We start from the raw sequence: 22378 nt of genomic DNA on the forward strand, positions 1-22378 counted from the left end.
AACAACAAACCACTGAGAAAATACTTTACACCCACTAGAATGGCTACTAAGAAAACAAAACAAAAACCCAGAAAACAACAAGTGTTGGCAAGGATGTGGAGAAATAGGAGCCACCATGAATTGCTGATAGGAATGAAAAATGCTACCACCACTACAATTTAAAAAAAGGAGTTTGGGGTTCCTCAAAGCAGGGACTCAATTACTTATTCACCTATATTCATAAAGCACTATTCACAATAGCCAAAAAGTGGAAACAACCCAAATATCCATTCATAAATGGATGGATAAACAAAATATGGTATTTCCAGACAACAGAAGGCTATTCATCCTTAAAAAGAATGAAGTTGTGAAACATGCTGCAACATGGATGAACCTTGAAAACTTTATGCTACTCATTATCTAAACTATCTAGAACAGGCAATCCTTAGAGAGAGAAAGCAGTTAGTAGTTGCCAATGGGCGGGGCTAGGGGGCAATGGGAAGTGATTACTAAAGGAATATAGAGCAATTCTTCTGGGAGAAAGATGGTGGTTGCACAACATTGTGAATGCACTTAATGTCAGTGAATTGTATAATTTAAAGTGTTAGTTGTGCATAATGTGAATTTCACTGCAACTGAAAAAACAAAAAGCCCTCTGGACTTATTTTATTCTTCCTATTTCCTTCTACCTTCACCTAGGAACTTCTCCATCTGCTCTTCTTTGAGTTCAAGGAACTTAGAATGCCTCTCAGGTGTTTTGCTCGGAGCCTTAAAGACTATTTGAAAAACTGGTGAGTACAGGTTCCTGCCAGCCACCCCCTCCAACTTCCCCTTGGTGTGGCCAGGAGGAATTCAGGTCTCAAGTTGCTTGAGCCATGCAGTCATTAAAATCAAAACAGAGCCCAGCAAGTTGTGTTCAGACAAAGATTGTAATTCTGTACATTGGAAGAATTTCCTCTTTTCTTGTTCCTCCGTAGGGCCGTAGCTCATCTTCTTTGGCCGCCTGCGATGACACCGTCTTCCTGCAGTTAATTCTGCTGGAGTCATCGTGTAGTCCTGCTCTCGCTGCCAATGGGTAAAATGGTTTCTTTCAATCTTGACTCCTTCTTTTCCCTGACCTAGTGTTATGCGAGAGACTATGAACAGCACTGGCAATGTCCGACAGATTAACTAACATTTGCAAAGAGAAAGAGAGGGGTTGGAATCTTAGGATTTTAATGACAAAAATTTCCGAAGGGATTTTTAATGGTGAAAACCAATTGCCCTGTACTAAACCAGGGAAATTCCTGAACATGGGTTTCAAGATACCTCACCAGCCTACCCCAGCCTGCTCTCACTCCAGCCCACCTCATTTTATTTTTGTACTTCATCTCAGATTCTGCTTCATTTGGACAAAACTGATTGCCATTTTTCTTCCCTACGCAATTCCCTTCTCTAAAAAAGAGATGGAAGGAACAGTGGTATTTTGTGGATGAGAAGCCTGAGATCCAGAAAAGAGAGATTTTCTCCAGATCACATTTTGGTCCCGGACTCTTTCTCCAGCATCATACTTCTCATTGCTGCTCCCGAGCCATTATTTCAGGCCCTCCCAACTACCCAAATCTTTGCTTTTCCTTTTTAACAAAGCCTACCGTGAAGCTGTTCAAACTTCTCAGACCTTGCTGATCCTCCTCTGGCTCTGATCACTCCCTTTACTCCGAGACCCTTTCCCATCCAAGCATAGGATGGTAGACTGTAGGATCATATGTTCTGGTTGAGAGGTACATACCCAATTTTTATAGAAAAGGATCCCGACTGGCTAAGTGATTGATGTGAGCTCACTAAGCTACGTGAGAAGCCAAATCTAGAACCAAATCTGTCTCTTGCCTGTTAGAACTCACAGGAGCCAATACTAACTGTGGAAAAGAGTCAAGTTTAATCTTCACAAAGAGGCAGCCAGAGCCGGCTCTGCTGTTCTAGCGGCTTTGGCGCACTAAGAATTTGAAAAGTGGCGCTGAACAAGGGAGGGCCAATGGTGCGTGCTGGGGGCGGGGCCAAAGCGAGGGGGCCAATGGGGAGGAGAGGGGGCGGGGCCAGGAATGAAAGCATTGCTAAGCCGGCCGCGGGAGATCAGAGCGGGAACCGCATACCTTAGTTAGATCTCTTGGATAGGCTGTAACCCCTGAAGTACCCAATCAGTGGGGAACAGGGGAGGGACCTATGTGTTAGGTTTAGGTTATAAATATCACGGTTTCTTGTTGTCAGGCTCGCCGGCCATTTTATCCAGGTCGAGTGCCCCTTTTTTTTGCAAGATCCTTAATAAAAATTTTTTTCTCCTTCACAATTGGGTGAGCTTTTGTTTTGTTACAGGTGCAGCTTTTTCTCTAACATAACCATAAACCCAAAGATGCTGAATTTAAGAAAGGCCCCTAATGGTTTATACTGTGACCCTCCCTGGCTGTTATGCACTGGACAGCAATGAACACTTGACCCAATCTGGGCCAGTCTGACTCTTATGATAGTTTAGAAATGAGGTCCCAAAACACAAAACACTGGTACTTGACTTTAAGGGGCTTGCATTGCAAAATAATGTAAAGGTAGGGCCTAATTGCTCATGCCTGATGAAGTTGAGAGTGGTTGAGCGCCTGCTTCCCATGTATGAGGTCCTGGGTTCAATCTCTGGTACCGCTTAAAAACAAATGAAAAAGCCATGTGTATGAGGTCCTGGGTTCAATCCCAGGTAGCTTCTAAAAGAAAAAAAAAGCCTGATGAAGCTGAGAAAGAGAGGATAAAGCAGAACCTCAGAGAAGCAGAGAGGAGAGACCCAAGCAAACAGCAATCCTGACCTCTGACTCCCACTGTAGTTCCCTCTCTTTGTGGTCTGTAAGAAACCCAGTGACTCCGCCAACCCTAACCCCCTTTGCTTTTTCCTTTTTTTTTTTTCTCTTGGTTCGAACCAGTTGAGTGCTTTCTTTTGCAACCATAGAGTCTTGACTAAAACACTCCCCTTCTGCACAGAGCTGAAAAATGAACCAGGCAACTGTGCACAGCTGGGAGGTCAGGGAGAGGGTTGCCAAGGATCCAAGGCATGTTTCCTTCTCCGTAGGAGGTGGTGCTTGCCAGTCTGCGGATCTTCTGTGAGTCGGATCTCACGAGCTCAGTTTCCATCTGCCCCACCCCCACCCAGGTAAGAACAGCCGCTGCTGCCAGCCTCTAGCACTCAGGAACTTCATTTCCTCTCGTGCACTTTCTTCTGAAGAATCTAGAGATGGGTTTTCTTTGGTTGGAGACAGAAACAAGCTCAAAGCCTTGTGAAAAGCAAATCCCACTAGCCTTTGGCTTTTTACCTTTAATTCTCTCTTTAGGGAAGTAGAGAGGTGTATCGAGCAAATCCCCAACCTCAGTCACTAGCACACCACTTTCATGATTTTTGACATTTCCATGAACCACCTATACTGTTATTTTCTGAGTATTTTAAAAATAGACTTGCTTTGTTCTTTCTATTAATATTCTTTGCTTCTCCTCACCTATAACATTTATGAATAAAACCATGGGTTTGCTATACATATATATTTTTTCTAATGTACATTGAAATGCAGAACTATTAAAATAATATGTGTATCTGTTTACTACCTAAGAGCACCTCATGTCCATCACCTTAGGAAACATTTAGAGGAGGGTGGTCTTGAGTCAGATAAACCTGGCTGAGGTCTTAGCTCCGCCACTTAATACCTGTATGACCTTAGACAAGCCATTTAATCTCTCTAAATTTTAGTTACGTCATAATAATAGTATCTTCCTCCAGATTTTTGTGTGGTCTAAATGGGGTAAATTTAAATGAAGCCGTGTTCATGTCTGCAGCACACATATTAAAATTGGAATGATACAGAGCAGATTAGCATGGTCCCTGAGCAAGGATGATATACAAATTCATGAAGCAGTCCATATTTTTGGGTTTTCTATGGGCAATGAGGGCTAATAAAAATAAAACTAGGATGATATAAAATATACACATAAAATAGCACAAAAAAGTAAATGAAGTGCCTTTTGACTGTTTAACGCGATGCAAGAACAAATTAAGCCCTCAGTAAGTGTTGACTGATACCATTGCTGTTACTATGCCCTCTGCCCCTTCTTTATTTCCTTTCTTCCCTTCTCAATCTAGATTTGAAACAGAGATGGGTTTGCTTACTGGAGGGTATGGAATTTATCTAAATCCCCTCAGGGACCAGGACAGAAAGCAGAGTGTGCAGCATCTGCTAGATCCAGATTTCTAGTATCGAATGATGTGACTAATGACACTGCTATGCTTATATGGCTGATATAATGACACTGTTCCCACAGAACCTAGTTTCTAAGGTATTCGAAGTTCTCATAGACATCATCTAACTCACACCTGTTAAGTAGGACAAGCGGTATCTTCATTTTCCAGGTGGGACACTCAAGACCCAAACAGAAGCCTGATCTGGCCTGACCTGGTTACTCAGCAACGCAGTGGCAGAACCACACAGAAGATCTGGAACTCCTGATTCCCAGGCCAAGACACTGCCTCGGCACAGCATTCTCCTGCTGAAGTGGAAGACGTTCATAGGAGTAAGCAAGAACACTGATCCATGCAGAAATAAATTGGTGATCACTAGATCAAACAAAGTTAAACAGGTTTCTTTTCCGCAGGCGTCTCAATCTTTACTGTGCTGATATGCCTTGATTCTCCAAGAGAGAGACTGCACATATGTTGTTTTCTCAGGTTTGACAATAAACCCTCCTCCACTCAGTCCCTCCCTTTTTTTTTTTTTCCACCAAAAACAAACTTTTATTCAAACTAGGGACCTTTAAGTCACAGAGAGGCCAGAGCCAGCCTCTTCCCTGGCACTTAGGAGGCTGGGGTTTGGGGTCTGACCCTATCGCAGCCCCCTGAGGCCCTTCCACTGGGTCTGCTGGGACTTGGATGCTGATCCCGTAGGTCAATGTGCTCGCGGAGGAGAGGAGGCTTTCAACGTGGGTACATAAGCCAGGGTGGGGTGGGGTGGGGGTGTCCCTGGTCTGACGGTCCCATTACGTCCAAGTTCACTTGGTTCCCAGGACTGCAAGCACAATTGTGCACTGGGAACATATTTGTGTCTGGGAGAATTGGAGAATCAGGGTGCAGCGGGTGCCCTTGAGGGCTGACGGTGCTGCGGTGCATCCTTGAGTGGGGGGCTGTGAGCCTCGCGTGGCCGCGTGGCTCAGTGGTTGGGGGAGTGTGGCAGGAGGCAGTTAAGGATGGTCACGTGCCTGGAGAGCGCAGCAGCCCTGGGAGGGAGAGTGGACGGGGAGCTGGGCCAGGCTCCCGGAGATGGTGGTGCCCGATACATTTGATGAAGGAAGGGGCGTGGCCTGCGTTCAGGTGTGGCCTTGTCTTGGGAAGGTGGCGGCCCAATTCCCACGTGTGGGCTGAGTCCAGGGGAATGGGTGTGAGCTGGTGAGTTACGGGGCCAGTGGTGGTAGGTCTCCATGGCTCCCTCCTTCTGGTCCACACGAGTGGAGTGGAGGTCAAGGGGACCAAACCTGCAGCTGGAACGCTGCGGGGAGGCTGGCAAAGCCGCTGACAGCTGGCTGGAGGCTCAGGGCGTCTAACGTCTCGGCCTGTCCAGGGAAGGCCTAAGGAGAAGGGCAGAAACTCCTTGTGCTTCCTGAACTGTCTGTTTTCGGTTTTGTTTTTTAAAGATTTATTTATTTATTTATTTCTCTCCCCTTCCCCCGTCCCGGTTGTCTGTTCTCTGTGTCTTATTTGCTGCATCTTCTTTGTCCGCTTCTGTTGTTGTCAGCGGCACGGGAATCTGTGTTTCTTTTTGTTGCATCATCTTGCTGCATCAGCTCTCCATGTGTGCGGAGCCATTCCTGGGCAGGCTGCACTTTCTTTCGCGCTGGGCGGCTCTCCTTACGGGGTGCACTCCTTGCGCGTGGGGCTCCCCTACACGGGGGACACCCCTGCGTGGCACGGCACTCCTTGTGCACATCAGCACTGCATATGGGCCAGCTCCACACGGGTCAAGGAGGCCCGGGGTTTGAACCGCAGACCTCCCATGTGGTAGACGGACGCCCTAACCACTGGGCCAAGTCCGCCACTGCCTCATTTTTTTTAAGGTATACCTACTTAGCAACTCAGAAAGTGATGTTCCTCAGAGCACTTGTTTGGGAAACTGGGCCTTAGTTGTTCGTATTGGTACAAATGCTACTCTTCTCATTCTTTTCCATTATAAAATCAAGCTGCTCTTGGAATGCTGAAACATAACAAGATCTAAAATAATTCCACTCCCACATTACCCTCGTCCTACCCTGGAGACTAAGATTCCATCCCTGTAGCCCCTGTTGCTATATGCCTGGGGAACCGATTTCATCCACAGCCTGTCTGATCATATATTGCTAACATGTAATATTTCAAACCTCTTATTTGACTCTGTTTCTTTTCTTATTTGTATTTTTTCTTATTTTTCATTTTAAGAACTTAGGACAATTCAGAAAAGTAATCATATCTCATTTTCAAAAATAAAATATCGATAGAACAGTAGAGTTGGGAGAAATGTTGCATTATATAGAAATGAAGCCAATTCCAGGGAAACTGAGTCACACAGCAACAACACAGCATTCCTAGAAGTAGAACTGCAGTATCCCAGTTTCCAGCACAAGGTGTTTTTCATTTCTGAAGTGATTCCTTTGTTTTATTTTATTTACTTATTATTTTTAAAATTTCTCTCCCTTTCCCTGCCCCTCCCCCCCAGTTGTCTGCTCTCTGTGTCTATTCGCTGTGTGTTCTTCTGTGTCCACTTATATTCTTCTCAGCGGCATCGGGTATCTGTGTCTCTTTTTGTTGCATCAGCTCTCCATGTGTGAGATGCCACTCCTGGGCAGCCTGCACATTTTTTGCACTGGGTGGCTCTCCTTACAGGGCTCACTCTTTGCGCGTGGGGCTCCCCTATGCAGGGGACACCCCTGCATGGAATGGCACTCCTTGTGCGCATCAGCACTGCGTGTGCAACAGCTCATCACATGGGCCAGGAGGTCCTGGGTTTGAACCCTGGACCTCCCATTTGGTGGGCGGATGCTCTATCCATTGAGCCAAATCTGCTTCCTGATTCCTTTGTTTTAAGTTGCAGGTTAGGAAATCACTGAGCCCTTTGAATTATCTGGACACTCTGTTTCTCATTTTGATATTTAACATAAAATAATGTATGAGAAAAAAAGGAAAAGATAGTCATGGAAACACTTGCTTTAAAAAAACATGAAGTAGACCAAGCATATAAACACAGAGAGAACCTTTCCATAATTCTAATATTGATGTGGGGCATCAGAAGTCATCTCAGGTTAAAGAGTCACCTGGGTTATAGCAGGCTTTTATTTAGCATAGTGGCCGTGTTGAGGATTGATGCTCAGGTATCTCCTGCAGTTGGGTTTTCCTCGCTGAGCAGAGATGTAAATAGCATCAATGGGGAGATTCTGAAAAGAGGCAGTATGATAAAGAGAAGATTCATGCTCTCTTCACTTTTGTTTTCCAAAAAGACTTGAGATATCTTAAAACAAAGGGTACACATACAAAAAATTAGTATTAGGATTGTTTAAAGTAAAAAGAAGCAAACCAGAAAGCTACCATATATACTGAGTGTATATTTGTCTCTGAGCTTCCTGGCAACCATAGCAAAAAGGGAAACAAGTGATAAAGAAAGAGAGATGCCTACCAGTTACCCACAAGAGAAAAAGATTTTCCTGGAACTAAATTCCTTAAAAAAAAAATTATCACAAAGATCCTTATTTTAGGGGCTATTGTATAGCATAATGGACAAAGTCCTGGACAGTAGCTTTATAGCATGCAGAGAATCTATCTACACAGGATGGTTTCCTGTAACAAGCTTAGACCAGAGTCAAGATTATTGTATCAAGACCTAGTGGCTCTAATATTAGTTACCCTTTGACGAAGAGCAAGATACTTAGTGTAGGGAAACGAGAGAGTCTACAACTGCAAGCAGGAGCATCCCATTCATCAGCCATGTGGGATCTAAGGCCCCTCTCGATTCAGAGGTGAAGTGGACATCACCATCCCACGCTCTTATGATGGAGGAACAAAATATGGATTAGAGCAGACTTAATGGTATCCTTCTTTAGAATTATTGTGACTCTAGCAATGGAAGAAATTGTATCACTGATGTGGAGACAGTGGCCGCGGGAGTTGCTGAGGGCAGGGAGAGGGAAGAAGAGGTGTGATGTGCCGGCTGCACAGTGAGTCCCAGGAGGCGCTGGCTGTCCTGCGGCTCCAGGAAGCTGCTGTTGCTGCTGGTGCCCTCTTTGCTATCCTTGAATGTTGGCCCACTTGAAAACGCCAGGGAAGTTCAGCCATCAGTAGGGCCAAGTAGAAATGTATTATGTTAAGACATGGAGAGGGTGCTTGGAATAAGCATCGTTTCTGTAGCTGGGTAGATCAGAAACTCAACAGTGAAGGAATAGAGGAAGCTCAGAACTGTGGGAAGCAACTGAAAGCACTAAACTTTGAGTTGGATCTTGTGTTCCCATCCATCCTTAATCGGGCCATCCACACAGCCTGGCTGATCCTGGAGGAGCTCAGTCAGGAATGGGTCCCATGGAAACCTCTTGGCATCTAAATGAGCGTCACTGTGGAGCCTTGACTGGTCTCAATGGGGAGAAAATGGCTTTGAATCATGGTGAAGAACAAGTGAGGCTCTGGAGAAGATGCTACAATGGGGCACCACCTCCTATTGATGAGTCCCAGCCATACCACCATGAAATCTACAATGACCGGAGGTATAACGTGTGTGATGTGCCTTTGGATCAACTGCCACGATCTGAAAGCTTAAAGGATGTTCTGGAGAGACTCCTTCTCTTTTGGAATGAAAGGATTTCTCCTGAAGTATTAAGTGGCAAAACCATTCTGGTATCTGCTCATGAAAATAGCAGAAGGGCACTTCTGAAACATCTGGAAGTTTGCTAGGTTGCCGAAAGCAGATACCATGAAGTGGGTTGGCTTACAATGGGAATTTATTAGCTTACAGTTTGTTGTGTTTTTTTTAAATTTAATTCTCTCTCCTTCCCCGTCCCATCCCTCCCCCCCCCCACCAGTTGTCTGCTCTCTATGTCTATTTGCTGTGCGTTCTTCTGTGTCTGCTTGGATTCTTGTCAGCAGCACCGGGAATCTGTGTCTCTTTTTGTTGTGTCATCTTGCTGTGTCAGCTGTGTGTGTGTGTGGCACCACTCCTGGGCAGGCTGCACTTCTTTCGCACTGGGCAACTCTCCTTACAGGGCACACTCCTTGCGCGTGGGGCTCGCCTACACGGGGAACACCCCTGTGCGGCATGGCACTCCTTGCGCACAGCAGCACTGCGCCTGGGCCAGCTCCACATGGGTCAGGAGGCCCGGGGTTTGAACCTTGGACCGCCCATGTGGTAGGTGGATGCCCTAGCCGTTGGGCCAAATCTGCTTCCCTTGTTTACAGTTTTGAGGCTGAGAGAAATGTCCAAAGCTAGTCATCATCAAGGTATCTCAGATGGGGAAGCAGACTTGGCCCAGTGGTTAGGGCGTCCGTCTACCACATGGGAGGTCCACGGTTCAAACCCCGGGCCTCCTTGACCCGTGTGGAGCTCATGCACAGTGCTGATGTGTGCAAGGAGTGCCCTGCCACGCAGGGGTGTCCCCATGTAGGGGAGCCCCACGTGCAAGGAGCCTGCCCCGTAAGGAGAGCCGCCCAGTGCAAAAGAAAGTGTAGCCTGCCCAGGAATGGTGCTGCACACACGGAGAGCTGACACAGCAAGATGATGCAACAAAAAGAAACACAGATTCCCATGCCGCTGACAACAACAGAAGCGGACAAAGAACACACAGCAGACACAGAGAACAGACAACTGGGGTGGGGTGGGGGGAAGGGGAGAGAAATAAAATAAATAAATAAAAATCTTTAGGAAAAAAAAGATCACACAGCAAATGGACAGAGAGAGCAGACAACTGTGGGGGGGGGGGAAGGGAAGAAAAATAAAAATAAATAAATCTTTTAAAAAAAAAGGGTATCTCAGATGAAGACATTATCAACATAACCCTTCCTACTGGTGTCCCCATTCTCCTGGAACTGGATGAAAACCTGCAAGCTGTTGGACCTCACCAGTTCCTGGATAACCAAGAGGCTATCCAAGCAGCCATTAAGAAAGTAGATGATCAAGGAAAAGTGAAACAAGCTGGAAAATAAAGGTTTTTTCCCAATAGCTAGCTCAGAAGAGCTTCAAAAGGAGTAGCATGCAGTATATTATGCATGCCGATCACTTGCTTTCTCTTTCTTTAAAATGAATTTGCTTTTTCCAGGTGTAGGCTGTGAGATAGAGTTCACATAGGTTACTTATCTTGGTCCAGATAATAATTTTAGGATGCCTGAGTGCTTTTCTTGTAAGCCTTTTGAATTAGCTCTACTAATAGTCCTGTGTGAATTAGTCACCAAACTAGTAACCACTGGAGATTGATCAAGGTCATAAGCTTCTGAGTTGGGAGAGTAATAAGTGGAGGTGAAGTTTAAAGTGTTTATTGTTCAGTAAACCATTGAGTCACCATTGACAGGTACTATTGCAACCTTGAAGTTAATGCAGTGAACAAAAGATGAAAATCCTTAAGTTCGCATTGTAAGTCCCTTAGAAGTTAAGGAATTCATTCTTATATTTACTGAGGCTTTCTGATATGATATGAGAGAGATTAGATAATACACCATACCGAAATATTTATTACTAGTCAGTTTCCTCTAGCAAAAGGAATGCCTGATAATTAAAACCAGGGGGCCATGAAATGGGAAAGTCATAGGTAGGTTCCTCCAAGAAACCCAAACATCAGTGACAACAACAAAAAGCCTCTAACTTGTTTCTAGTTCAGGGACATCATTTAATTGGCATTTGTTAGAATTCCTCTTTAGCCACTAGAATTAGTAGCACATAGACAACCATAGCTATGTTCTTTTGTTTTATGAACTTTAATCTCTAAGTAGTTAGCATTGATTTAGAAATAAAGTTCTGTGACTGAAAGTAAAGAAAAAAAAGGACTTGGAGTTGTCCTGAATAATACTGCAGGGACAGATGCAGGACATTATATATCCTGCCATAACCCACTGAACGTACTGGGGGAGAGTGTAAACTACAATGTAAACTATAATCCACGCGGCGCAGCAGTGCTCCAAAATGTATTGCCCAAATGTAGTGAATGTGCCACAATGATGAAAGAAGTTGTTGATGTGGGAGGAGTGGGGGGTGGGATGGGGAGTGGGGTATATGGGAACCTCTTACATTTTTTAATGTAATATTTTGTGTGATCTATGTATCTTTTTTAAAAAAGGCAATAAAAATTGTCCTTTGATGCATTTTTGTTGTTGTTGTTGTTGCGTCGTCTTGCTGTGTCAGCTCTCCGTGTGTGCGGCGCCATTCCTAGGCAGGCTGCACTTTCTTTCGCGCTGGGCGGCTCTCCTTACAGGGTGCACTTCTTGCATGTGGGGCTCCCCTACACGGGGGACACCTCTGCGGGGCAGGGCACTCCTTGAGTGCATCAGCACTGCGCATGGGGCAGCTCCACACAGGTCAAGGAGGCCCGGGGTTTGAACCGCGGACCTCCCATGTGGTAGGCGGATGCCCTAACCACTGGGCCTAGTCCGCTTCCCGCATTTTTTTTTAAGAGACTTATGTATTTCTAGGCTTCAATCTCGTTTTCTATGAAATGAAGTAATGGCCTTTTAGGTCAAGGAGGAGGTAGGGAAGTCTATAAAATTCATCTTTTTTTTTTTTCTCAAAATACATATCTTTCTACATTACCTCTCTCCCCAGCACAACAAATGTCTATTGTGAAAATATTGTTTTTAAAATACCAGAAACTAATGAAGGAATATAACACTCATGTATTCTCCACTCAAAATGAACAAATGTTAACATTTAATCATATGTTCTTTAGACCTTAAAAATGACAATAAGGAATAAAGGATTACAGATAAAGTTAAAGTTCCTGTATCAGTTAGGCTGTACTGCAGTAACATGTAATCCCACAATAGCAGTAGCTTATTTCTTTTTCTTCTTTTCTTTTATTTATTTATTTATTTTGGGGGGGTTGGGGGGCTTATTTCTGAATCACACCTCATGTTCACTGTCCACTCTGCTGTAAGTTGTCCTTACTCTAGGATCCAGGCTGATGAAGCAGCAACCATCTAAAACACTGTTGGTCATTACAGCAGAAGAAAAAAGAACATGGTAAATTAGGTATATGGTTCTTTAATCTTCCACCCAGACGTAACACTTCCACTCACATTTTATTGGCAAGGTAAGTCATGTGGTCATGCCTAACTTCAAAGAAGGGAAGAAAATACAATTCTACCAAGTGCCTGAAAGGAAAGCCAGAATATTCATCAACAGACTCAATAACGTCTACGTTCCCCTATGCTTCTCTCCCCAGACCTATTTCCATTTCCCCTCAGAGACAGCTACTGTTATGAATCTGGTGCAGACCTATTTTTATATGTTTACTACTAATATAAGCATTCACACCTAACATATAGTATTATTTTGTGTGCTTTATAAAATATTTATTAATGGTCTCATACTTTTATAATGTCTTACAGGTTTTTTTTAATCAATATTTTGTTTTAAGATTTATCTATGTTGAGTCATATAGATCTGGGTCATTCATTTAAACTGTTTTAAACTAAAACTATACTGTAATTTATTTGTCCATTTCCTTACAAACTTCTTATAATTTTTAAAAAATCATTGCTATTAGTATGGTATTGTAAATATGTGTGAGAGATTCCCTAACAATCTTTCTCAGCCAAATTTAACAAAACAAACTCTAATATCCTTTGTAACCACTGTACATAATGATAACTTCTCTCCTGGGTATCTAGGACGATACTAGTTATGTGACATTCTAGAGCAAACGAGGAAATAGTTATTTGAATCCTTTTCTGTGTTCTGTGATTCAGATGAGGAATCCCAGTTGAGACAGGCTTCCTGGGTACCACCTAGAAATGGATTTCAAGGTCTTAGAATATGGGCATTTTTTACTTTACTAGACATTGCAAAATCGTTCTCCAAAATGGATGTAGTAATTTACAGTTCCATCAAATAGGTATGAGAGTTCTTGTTTCTTTCATACATCTATGTCAACACTTGCTATTGTCAGACATTTTACTTTAGGCGAATCTGATCGGTATGAAGTAGTATCTCACTGTTATTTTTAAGTTACATGTCCCTGATTACCAGTGAAATGGAGCCTTTTTTAATATTTGGCTATGTGGGTTTTTTTTCTGTGTTTTTTTTTTTTAAGATTTATTTATTTATTTAATTTCCCCCCTCCCCTGGTTGTCTGTTCTCGGTGTCTATTTGCTGCGTCTTGTTTCTTTGTCCGCTTCTGTTGTCGTCAGCGGCTCGGGAAGTGTGGGCGTCGCCATTCCTGGGCAGGCTGCTCTTTCTTTTCACGCTGGGCAGCTCTCCTCACGGGCGCACTCCTTACGCGTGGGGCTCCCCCACGCGGGGGACACCCTGCGTGGCAGGGCACTCCTTGCGTGCATCAGCACTGCGCATGGCCAGCTCCACACGGGTCAAGGAGGCCTGGGGTTTGAACCGCGGACCTCCCATATGGTAGACGGACGCCCTAACCACTGGGCCAAAGTCCGTTTCCCTCTGTGTTTTATCTATTCAATTTCTTTGCCCATTACTCTCCCGTAACCTTTTTTGCTCCATGGACCCCTTTGCCAGTCAGGTGAAAACAACGAACCCCTTACTAAGTCCACACTATACATGTGTTATTTAATAAATACATCACACCTGCACCAACATGTCCCCACAAGAATAATGTTCTTTTGAATTTCAATTCAAGCTCACCGATCCCTTGTTAAGAACCCCTGCTCTGTGGGGTTGTTTATATGTTTCCCCAATGATTTATAGGAGTTCTTTATGCATTTGGAGATTGTAACACTTTACCTGTCACATACGTGGCCGTCCCCTCTTGATTCTGGTGTGTCTTCCACTTCCACATCTCTCTGCCACCACCACTAATGTCACTGCAACTTTAGCATTTTCTGTATCTATTTCATGGCTTGACAGATACACATCTAAACCTAGGAAACTTTTAAGCCAAGCTACAAAACATTCTCCTACATATATAGGTGTTTTTCTACACATGTCCATGTCAAATTTTCCTTCTACCTCTACCCAGCCCCTTCCCTGAACAGAGGATGTATTCTTCACTCATCAAATTTGCAAGGAACTTTTGAATGGCCAGATTAGGACAAGGCTATGTTTGCTTAAGCACCATTATTGTTACCCAATGATCAGCCAGTGCAAACCCCCTCATCATGGAGGGCTTCTTTGACCCAGCGGGCAATCTCAGTTAAGCTGACCCAGCCCTTCCAATGAAACTGGATTTGTCTGTTTCCAATGAAACAGACCAACGCTGAGCAGTCAATGGTGCCCTGTGCTCATGAATTGGCAGTAGTGTCTTGAAAAGGGAACATTAGCTTAAAAGGCATTCCAAGTACAAAAATAGTATGGTCTTTATAGGAGTAAGTGGAGAGCCAAATTCTTCTAAAAAACATCATTATTAAAACAGACTACATGAGGGAGTATATTGGGATCATGAAGTTCCTTGTAGCATTTTTTTTCTCCTTTTCTCCTTTCTCCAAATATGCCATAATATACTCATCCTATATTAATACTTCGAAAATCATAATGGGAACCGAAACCAAAATGTAATCCACTGTGATTATGAGGATTCTCAGTTTCTCAAGTAGGCGTCTACCTCAAGTGGGGGGAGAAACCAAAGTTGGAAAAATGTAAGGGTCTTTCCCATTTGTAAGCTTTTCAAAGTAAACTGGAAAATGCTAGGAAACTACAAGCTTCCCGAGGATGGGGGAGGAGATGGCCAAATGCTGTAGCTGGGAAGTATAGAGAGAAAACCCTGGTGATGGAGAAGCCTGAGCAAAGTTCAAGGGCGTCCTGGAACAGGAGGCTTTTATGCTTGGGGAAGTGAAATAGCAAGCTCTGCAGGAAAGAGCACCCGGAAACTGAATGTAAAAGACTCACGCGTAAATCAAGGCGGGGCTACTAACCCCTCTGCCTCCTCTCAGCCTCGTCTGTGAAATCAGGGTGATGCAAAGGCTGGTCAAAGAGACCCAAAGGCCACGATGTATGAGAAAGCCCTGGGTAAACCCTGGAGAGTTCAACGATGAATGAGCAAAGGACAGAGAGGAGGCCTAGCAAAGGCCGAGAAGGAAAGCTCCGGGAGGGAGAGGGTGGGAAGGGACCATGCGATGATGGTGAAGGCCAGTGCCACTGACAGGGACCTAAGCCATTCCTGCCCCTTCCTTGTGACTGACCCTCATGGTGAGAATGCTTGGGGGACAGGGACTCTTTGTACGTGCATTGCACATGTCTAAAGTCTAATCATCTTATTTCTTATCAAATTTCTTTCTACCATCCTGGATTGAGTGCTCCCAAGCAAGGAGCACAAGGGCATCTAGAAAGACGCATTTTCTTCAGTGGAGAGACACCAGATGAGGCAGGATTTTTCCTGCCCCAGCGTCCCTTTCCTTCTGTGAGCCAGGTGACATCACCAGCTGCCTTTAGAAGAAGAAACTGGTGTTAAGGCTCCTGTCCCTAACTCAGGGGCTTAGGCTCCCCACCCCTCAGTTGACTTCAGGGACGCACAGCTACCTGCTTGTTCCCTCCCTTGCACACCCCTGAGGCTTGGTTGCATTTTGTGATTTTTATTTCCCCTAAAAGGTAGCTGTACTCTGTCTTCCTTTTAACCACAGTTCACCAGCCAGGAAAAAAAAAAAAAGTGACCTGTGGGAGGAAGCAGATATAGAGATAAGCCTGACTCCTCTCCTCCCCCATCCCTGGGCCCTAGATCAGGCGCTGTCAACAGGGCTGCGGGTTTTTGTGCAGGTCCCGGGGATTGAACCTGGGACCTCAGACGTGGGAAGCAGGTGCTCTACACCCAAGCTACCCCTGCTCCCAGTGGTTGCCGTTTTCGTTCAGGAATTAAGGCCTCCAAAGAACTTCTGATTTGCAGTGACCTACCCCTGGCTCTTGGCTCAGAAATTCGCAGTTTGGGGAAAGGCCTGTTAGGTCCTCTCCTTACTGTGCTGGCCAGGGAGCTCTTCTGACCTCCTTTTTTTCAGACGTGGATCCTGAGACACAGAGAGATTAAGAAAATTTCCCAAAGTCTGGGGCAGTATATAGTAGTATATAGTAAGATTTTTAATAGTAGCTTCAGAATTGGCTCTTTTTCAAAGTAGCTCAGTGATTTCAAGGAAGGTGGGGAGTGTGGTGGGTGGAAGAGCCCCTAAAGGGGTATGTGGGTCTGAGTGTGTGTCTAAGAGAGGGGTTGAAAAATCATATTCAATATAATAATATTATTTAGGCTTGTTCTAAAAAACAACCCTATTGCTTTCATTTTATGAACTGTAGAAAGTAAAATTTGACAAGTATCTCCTTGGATGTTTGAGATTTGAAAAGATATGCTCTTTCTAGCAGGAAGAAAGACATGTGTGTGCTCCATTGAAGGGGGAAGGGAGGATAAGGGTAAAAGATGCAGCTTAACCTTTGGCAAGTCTCCACCGGCCACAGGGCCCTGCTCTGGCTCACTGACATCGGTGCTTTGTATTTAATATAATCTTGTGAATTATTCTCAATGCCTTGTCTGGGATTTCACTGTTTTTCACCAAGGGAGCCATTATTTATCTCCTATATATAATGACCTGGGGGTAGGGATGGGGGGACAATATAAAGTGGAAAAGACAGCAATATTTATATACAGCATAATCTTTAAAAATTTCACAAATTTATAACAGTAAATGTGAGAGGCAGTGAGCTGCAGTGGAGAGTGTGAACTTGTGATCACAATGCGTAAGGTGTGAAGATGGCCTCTGCCATTTACTAGCTATGTAAACTCTGCGAGTTGCTTCAACTCTCAGATCCCGTTTCCTCATCTGCAAAATGGAGGGGGCAGGGGAAGAATTACATTTGTTTTAGGGAAGTTGTATTACATTAGGGCTAACGTAAGTAAAGCACGCAATAAATGGTTTGAAAGCACAAAATAAATCATTTGATTTTGAAGAGGAAATAAACTGCACCAATTTTGTGAGGGCACAACCTGTGCAATTGCCCAGGGCCCCGTGCTAAGAAGAGCTATGTACTTGGTTCAAAGGTCTGCTGTTGGGGAGTGGATGTGGCTCAAGCGGTGGACGATCTGCTTCCCACACGGGAGGTCCCAGGTTTAGTTCCCAGTGCCTCCTAGAAAAAAACAAACAACAAGCAAAACAAACGAAGAAACCAACTCGGGGGAGCTGACGTGGCGCAGTGGTTGAGTGCCGGCTTCCCACATTCACGCCCCGGCCCCTAGTACCTAAAAAAAAAAAAAGGCTCTGCTGTTGCCATCGGGAAATTCTTAATAATATAGACGGTCCTGTGAAAACACAGGGAAAAGACTGAAAAGCAACAAACAAAATGTTACCCAGGCTTATCTGTGGATGGTTTTAGGGGTGATATTTTTTTTCTCCTTTATTCTTCCGCATATTCTCATTTTCTATTACGGGCTTTTATTACTTCTATAATCAGGGGAAAAAAAGTGAATACATGTTCCTCTGTTAAATTGTTCTCCCCATTTTACAGATGCCCAAGACCAAGGTAACAGATCGGAAATGACTCACCTAAAATCACTTAGCAATTGATGTCACATTATGACAAACGCTCAGGAAGTCGGACTTTCGGTTCTGCACTTCACTCACTGAGTTAGCCACGCTATTCTAACAAGCATCTCCTTGGACCTCTGACTTGGTTTGGGGAGCCCACTGTGCACAAGGGGCCCCTCCCAGAAGCCTGGAATTACCCACCACATGCTCGCCTGTGTGGGCTCACTGCTGTAGGAGGTCCCAAGGTAAAAACTTCGAGCCCTGTTCTCAAAGGGCTACAGATTAGTTAGCTGGATATGAAATAGTGACATAAACAGTGTTAAAGAGACTCTAAATGCTGTAGGATCAATGGAGCAAGGGAATGGCAGGCAGAGAAGCAACTGAGTTGTTGGCACAAAACCTTGTCAACAGAGCATTTCACAAAGAAAAAAATGGGGATACTGAATTTTGCTCCTTCTAATTTCCCCCAACCACCCTCTCTGCGAAGGTGTCCAAAGGTAAACAGTGCGAAGGAGAAAGGCTGCCCGTGCTCAGGAGAATTCACAGTTTGCATATTCCACAGTACATGGTTGTAAGGTCTCCTTTTACAAAAGTCCACTGAAAAGATTTCTCCATTCACTTCTGCAGTAGCTCAAGCAGCAGCTCAACACCATACTTTGATTTTTCCACTCTGTACTTTCTCTTCCCCTTCCGTTTCTCTTGGTGAATAACCCAAATCTGATTTAATTTGTCCTGTGGCCCGTGGTGAGGGTTCTGTGAATGTCTAAGCATTTTATCCTTCTTTCACTAACCTTTGTTCCTTCAAGAACCAAAGTTACAATTTAAGGTCTTGCCAGCAGCATAGTGAGTCTTTCTAAACCAATACATTTAAGGGATCTAGAAATCGTCACTGCTGGAGAACGAGGGATAGACTCAGAAAGGTTAAACAGTCAGGCTTATACTGATGACATTTATATCAGCTCCATTTACTGTTATTCTTGCTGCGTGCCAGACAAGTCCTTGGCTTTCCACCCATGATCTGATTTAATTTAATCCTCACAATAATCTTTATAAATTAGGTATTATGATCCCCAGTTTTACAGGAGGGAGTAGGCTCAGAGAGGTGAAGTAACTTGCTCAAGGACACAGCTAGTAAATGGCAGGCCAGGAGTCAAAAGTAAATCTGCCTGTCTACTTGGTGGATAGTGAGTTACAGTCATCAACAGCTCGTTCAGCTCCACTGCACAGGGAGCAATGACAGTGCATGTGTGTGTATCGTGTCCTGTTGTAGCTGGCACTGGTGTGTATGTGTGTGTGCATGGGGGTGGGGTGTTAAGCACATGAAGAAAAGAGAAAGAACTGGAAGGCAGAAGTTTTGAATTGAGCCCCGGCTCTATCACCTGCCTGCTGCGCGGTCTTGGGCAGGTCACTGTGTTTTAGTTTGTCAGCTGTTAAAACAGGTACCATAGAATGGTTGGCTTTGACAATGGGGATCTATTGGCTCATGGTTTCAGAGACAAGAAGGTATCTTCTGTTTGGCCTTTTGTGGGGTTTGTGATTTGATCTCCAACTGTTTCGTTTTGCTTTCCTCATCTGTAAATTGCGATGAGGTCACTGTGCGTGTCAAATAAAGGAAATATGTCCCATAAATATGAGATTATAAACAAGTGCTCACACCTTAGTTGTTAGGCACATATTTGCTTGGACGCATCCGTGTGATTAAAGGGGTAACCAGGAAACAGCCTCTGATTTGACCCTCACCGCTAAGCGGTCTCCGTCATCTGCAGGATGAAGGCGTTGGACTCACCTCTACTTCCAAGGGCTTTTCGAGTCTCTGAGCTCTGACTTCCACACTCTGACGAGCCTTCTGTCCCCTTCCTCTCACCCAGCCTGGAGCCTCGTGCGTGGCCTGACCTGTCCTTCCACCCCTTATACCCACTTCCCTGGGCACTGTCTCGCTTTTATCCTCCTTGCCCAATCCTGAGTCCCTGAACTCTTTGGGAAATGGTGCCAGAGTGACCCCCAGACTCTCTATTGAGAACACTTTGTCAGTGAAACGACCAACTTCCTGACTGCTGGGGTAAGCAACCATCCTTTGGCAGTGCTTTTTATTTTTATTTTTTAAATATATTTTTATTACAAAAGTTGTGAACTTACAAAACAATCATGCACATGTCTAGAATTCCCATACAACATCCCTTCACCAATACACCACACGGCTGTGGAACATTTGTTACAGATTATGAGATAATAGCATCAGACCATGACCACTAACTACGGTCCATAGCATATATTTGGCATGTTTTTTTCATACCCCCCTATTATTAACACAGTACATATTTGGCATTGATGCAAGAATATTACAGCATTGCTGTTAACTATAGTCCATAGGTTACAGTAATTGTATTTTTCACATGCTTTTCCACATTCCCACCTCCCTGCAATAGCAACGTACATCCATTCTAGTTCACAGAAAGACATTCTTGCACTTGTACTATTAGCCACAATGCTCACCCACGTCTGGGTTCACTGCTTTATTCAGTCCCTAGCTTATTCTCTAGTTTTATGTCAGTAGACATTCACATCCCTAGACTACCCTTTTCAGATTTGGCAGTGCTTTTTAAAACTTCTTCTTTTTCTTCTTTTTAATGCCACTTCAAGACTTCAAAAACGTCACACAACTATGTGTGACTTGTGATTGCCCTGCTGTAACACACCCAAAGGCCCTTGAGGTTTATAAACTATGCCACCTGCCCAGAATTCCAGTGATTCCCAAGAGGTCCCTTAAAGACCGATTTAGAAAGTAGAGGGAATATTGTCACGTTTTTTCATCATTTGTAACAAAGGTACCACACCAATGCTAAGAGTCAGTAACAGGAGGATGTAAGAAGTATGGGATTTTCCTTTCTGGAGTAGTGAAAATGTTCTAAAATTGATTGTGGTGATGAATGCACAACTCAGTGATTACACTGAGGGCCACTGACTGTGCACTTTGGATGAAGTATGTGGTATGTGAATAAAACAGAAGGAAGGAGGGAGGGAGGGAAGGAGGAAGAAAAGGAAGAAAGGAATGAAAGAAAATGGAGGAGCAGGTGGCAGGCGTAGGTGTAACTCCAGGACCCGAGCAGCGTCACTTTAATCTGTTCTATGAGCAACTTCAACGTAATATTTCATTTGAGAGCAGAGTTTCCCTGCTTTCAAAAAGTTTTGAAACCACTGAGCTCTCTTTTCTCTTTCCTATTGCTAAGAAGAGACCAGCGATCACCCACTCCTGCCGTCACCGCCACCAAGAGAGTACCAGGCACCTTTTAACTTCAACATGGGGGAAGCTCTGTTCTTAATCATTCATTGAACAGTGAGTCACAGTTAAAATCCCCCTACCCTGAATGTGAAAGAACAAAGGGAAATTTTACTTACCACAACCAAGAGCATCCCCAGGCCTCACGGGGCCTTCCCACGAGAGCTGTATGTCCTGAGTTACTATTTATGCCAAATCAGACTTCTGCCAGATGAGCAAGTATGAGAGATGAGTGGCCGGGATGGAAGTGTTAGAAATGCAACAGCCATTGCTAAGCAATGTTTTGACTATACTAAATTTTGGTCTAGAGAGCCAATAGGAAAGCTACCAGCTGTTTAAATGTAAATATATATTTTTTTAAGATTTATTTTTTATTTATTTCTCTCCCCTTCCCCGCCACCCCCTCAGTTGTCTGCTCTCTGTGTCAATTTGCTGTGTGTTCTTCCGTGTCTGCTTGTATTCTTGTCAGTGGCACCAGGAATCTGTGTCGCTTCTTGTTGCATCATCTCACTGCATCAGCTCTCCGTGTGTGAGCGGCACCACTCCTGGGCAGGCTGTAATTTTTCACGCTGGGCGGCTCTCCTTGCGGGCGCACTCCTTGCATGTGGGGCTCCCCTACACGGGGGACACCCCTGTGTGGACGGCACTCCTTGTGCGCATCAGCACTGTACGAGGGCCGGCTCATCACATGGGTCAGAAGGCCCTGGGATTGAACCCTGGACCTCCCATGTAGCAGTTGAGCCACATTTGCTTCCCTAAAATGTAAATTTTTAAAGGTAAATAAAATGAAAAACTAAGAGCCTCAGTCCCACTAGCCATATTTCACGTGCTCGATCGCTACCTCCATGTGCCTAACGCTATTATATTAGTCAGTGGAGATACAGAGCATTTCCATTACTCCTGGAAGTTCTATTGGGCAGTGCTGGTCTCGATTTACACATTCTAATTCTTAGTTATCTATTTGGCCAATCTGGGCCCTTCACCAGTGCCTGCACTGCTAGTTCTATCCATAGATACCCAGAAACCTTCCCGTTCCTGTCCATCCTGCTCCCAGGATTCCTGGAGCACTGAGCTTGGAAATGACCCAGTTAGCATGTCAATGAACATAAATGAGCTCGTAAGCATGATCTGAAATTTACCTTTATCTTCCTTCTGTATCTTGTTTGTAGTGTGCTGCCCAGCCTGGTTTTCACTAGCAGAGATAACAGACAGGGGTAATTTTCCCTATAAAAAATTCTAATTACAGAACTATTCCATTAGGGAGGGTTTTATTGGTAAAATTAAATTAAAGGTCGTGGATTCTTCCTGCTCTATTTCAATAAAGAACCTATTTCCAGCCCCTTCTCTTTTACACACTACGATTCAGGCTTGGATCTGAGATCTTATACTTACACCGAAAGTGTTTACTGTAAACACCCATGAGAAACAATTTCAGAGCCAGCGGGATCTTAGGA

The 22378-nt window shown here is 44.3% G+C and overlaps 1 non-coding gene and 1 pseudogene across 1 annotated transcript; both read left to right on the plus strand.

Moving 5' to 3' along the window:
* Window positions 1-3803: 3803 nt before the first annotated feature.
* On the plus strand, window positions 3804-3910 carry LOC111763949 (U6 spliceosomal RNA). Its single transcript, XR_002796671.1, has one exon. It is a non-coding gene; the product is annotated as a U6 spliceosomal RNA (small nuclear RNA).
* Window positions 3911-5293: 1383 nt separating this feature from the next.
* LOC131274719 (bisphosphoglycerate mutase-like) lies at window positions 5294-10183 on the plus strand (annotated as a pseudogene).
* Window positions 10184-22378: the final 12195 nt, after the last annotated feature.

This window comes from Dasypus novemcinctus, chromosome 20 (genome assembly GCF_030445035.2).
Source record: "Dasypus novemcinctus isolate mDasNov1 chromosome 20, mDasNov1.1.hap2, whole genome shotgun sequence".
In the NCBI taxonomy this organism is placed as follows: Eukaryota; Metazoa; Chordata; class Mammalia; order Cingulata; family Dasypodidae; genus Dasypus; species Dasypus novemcinctus.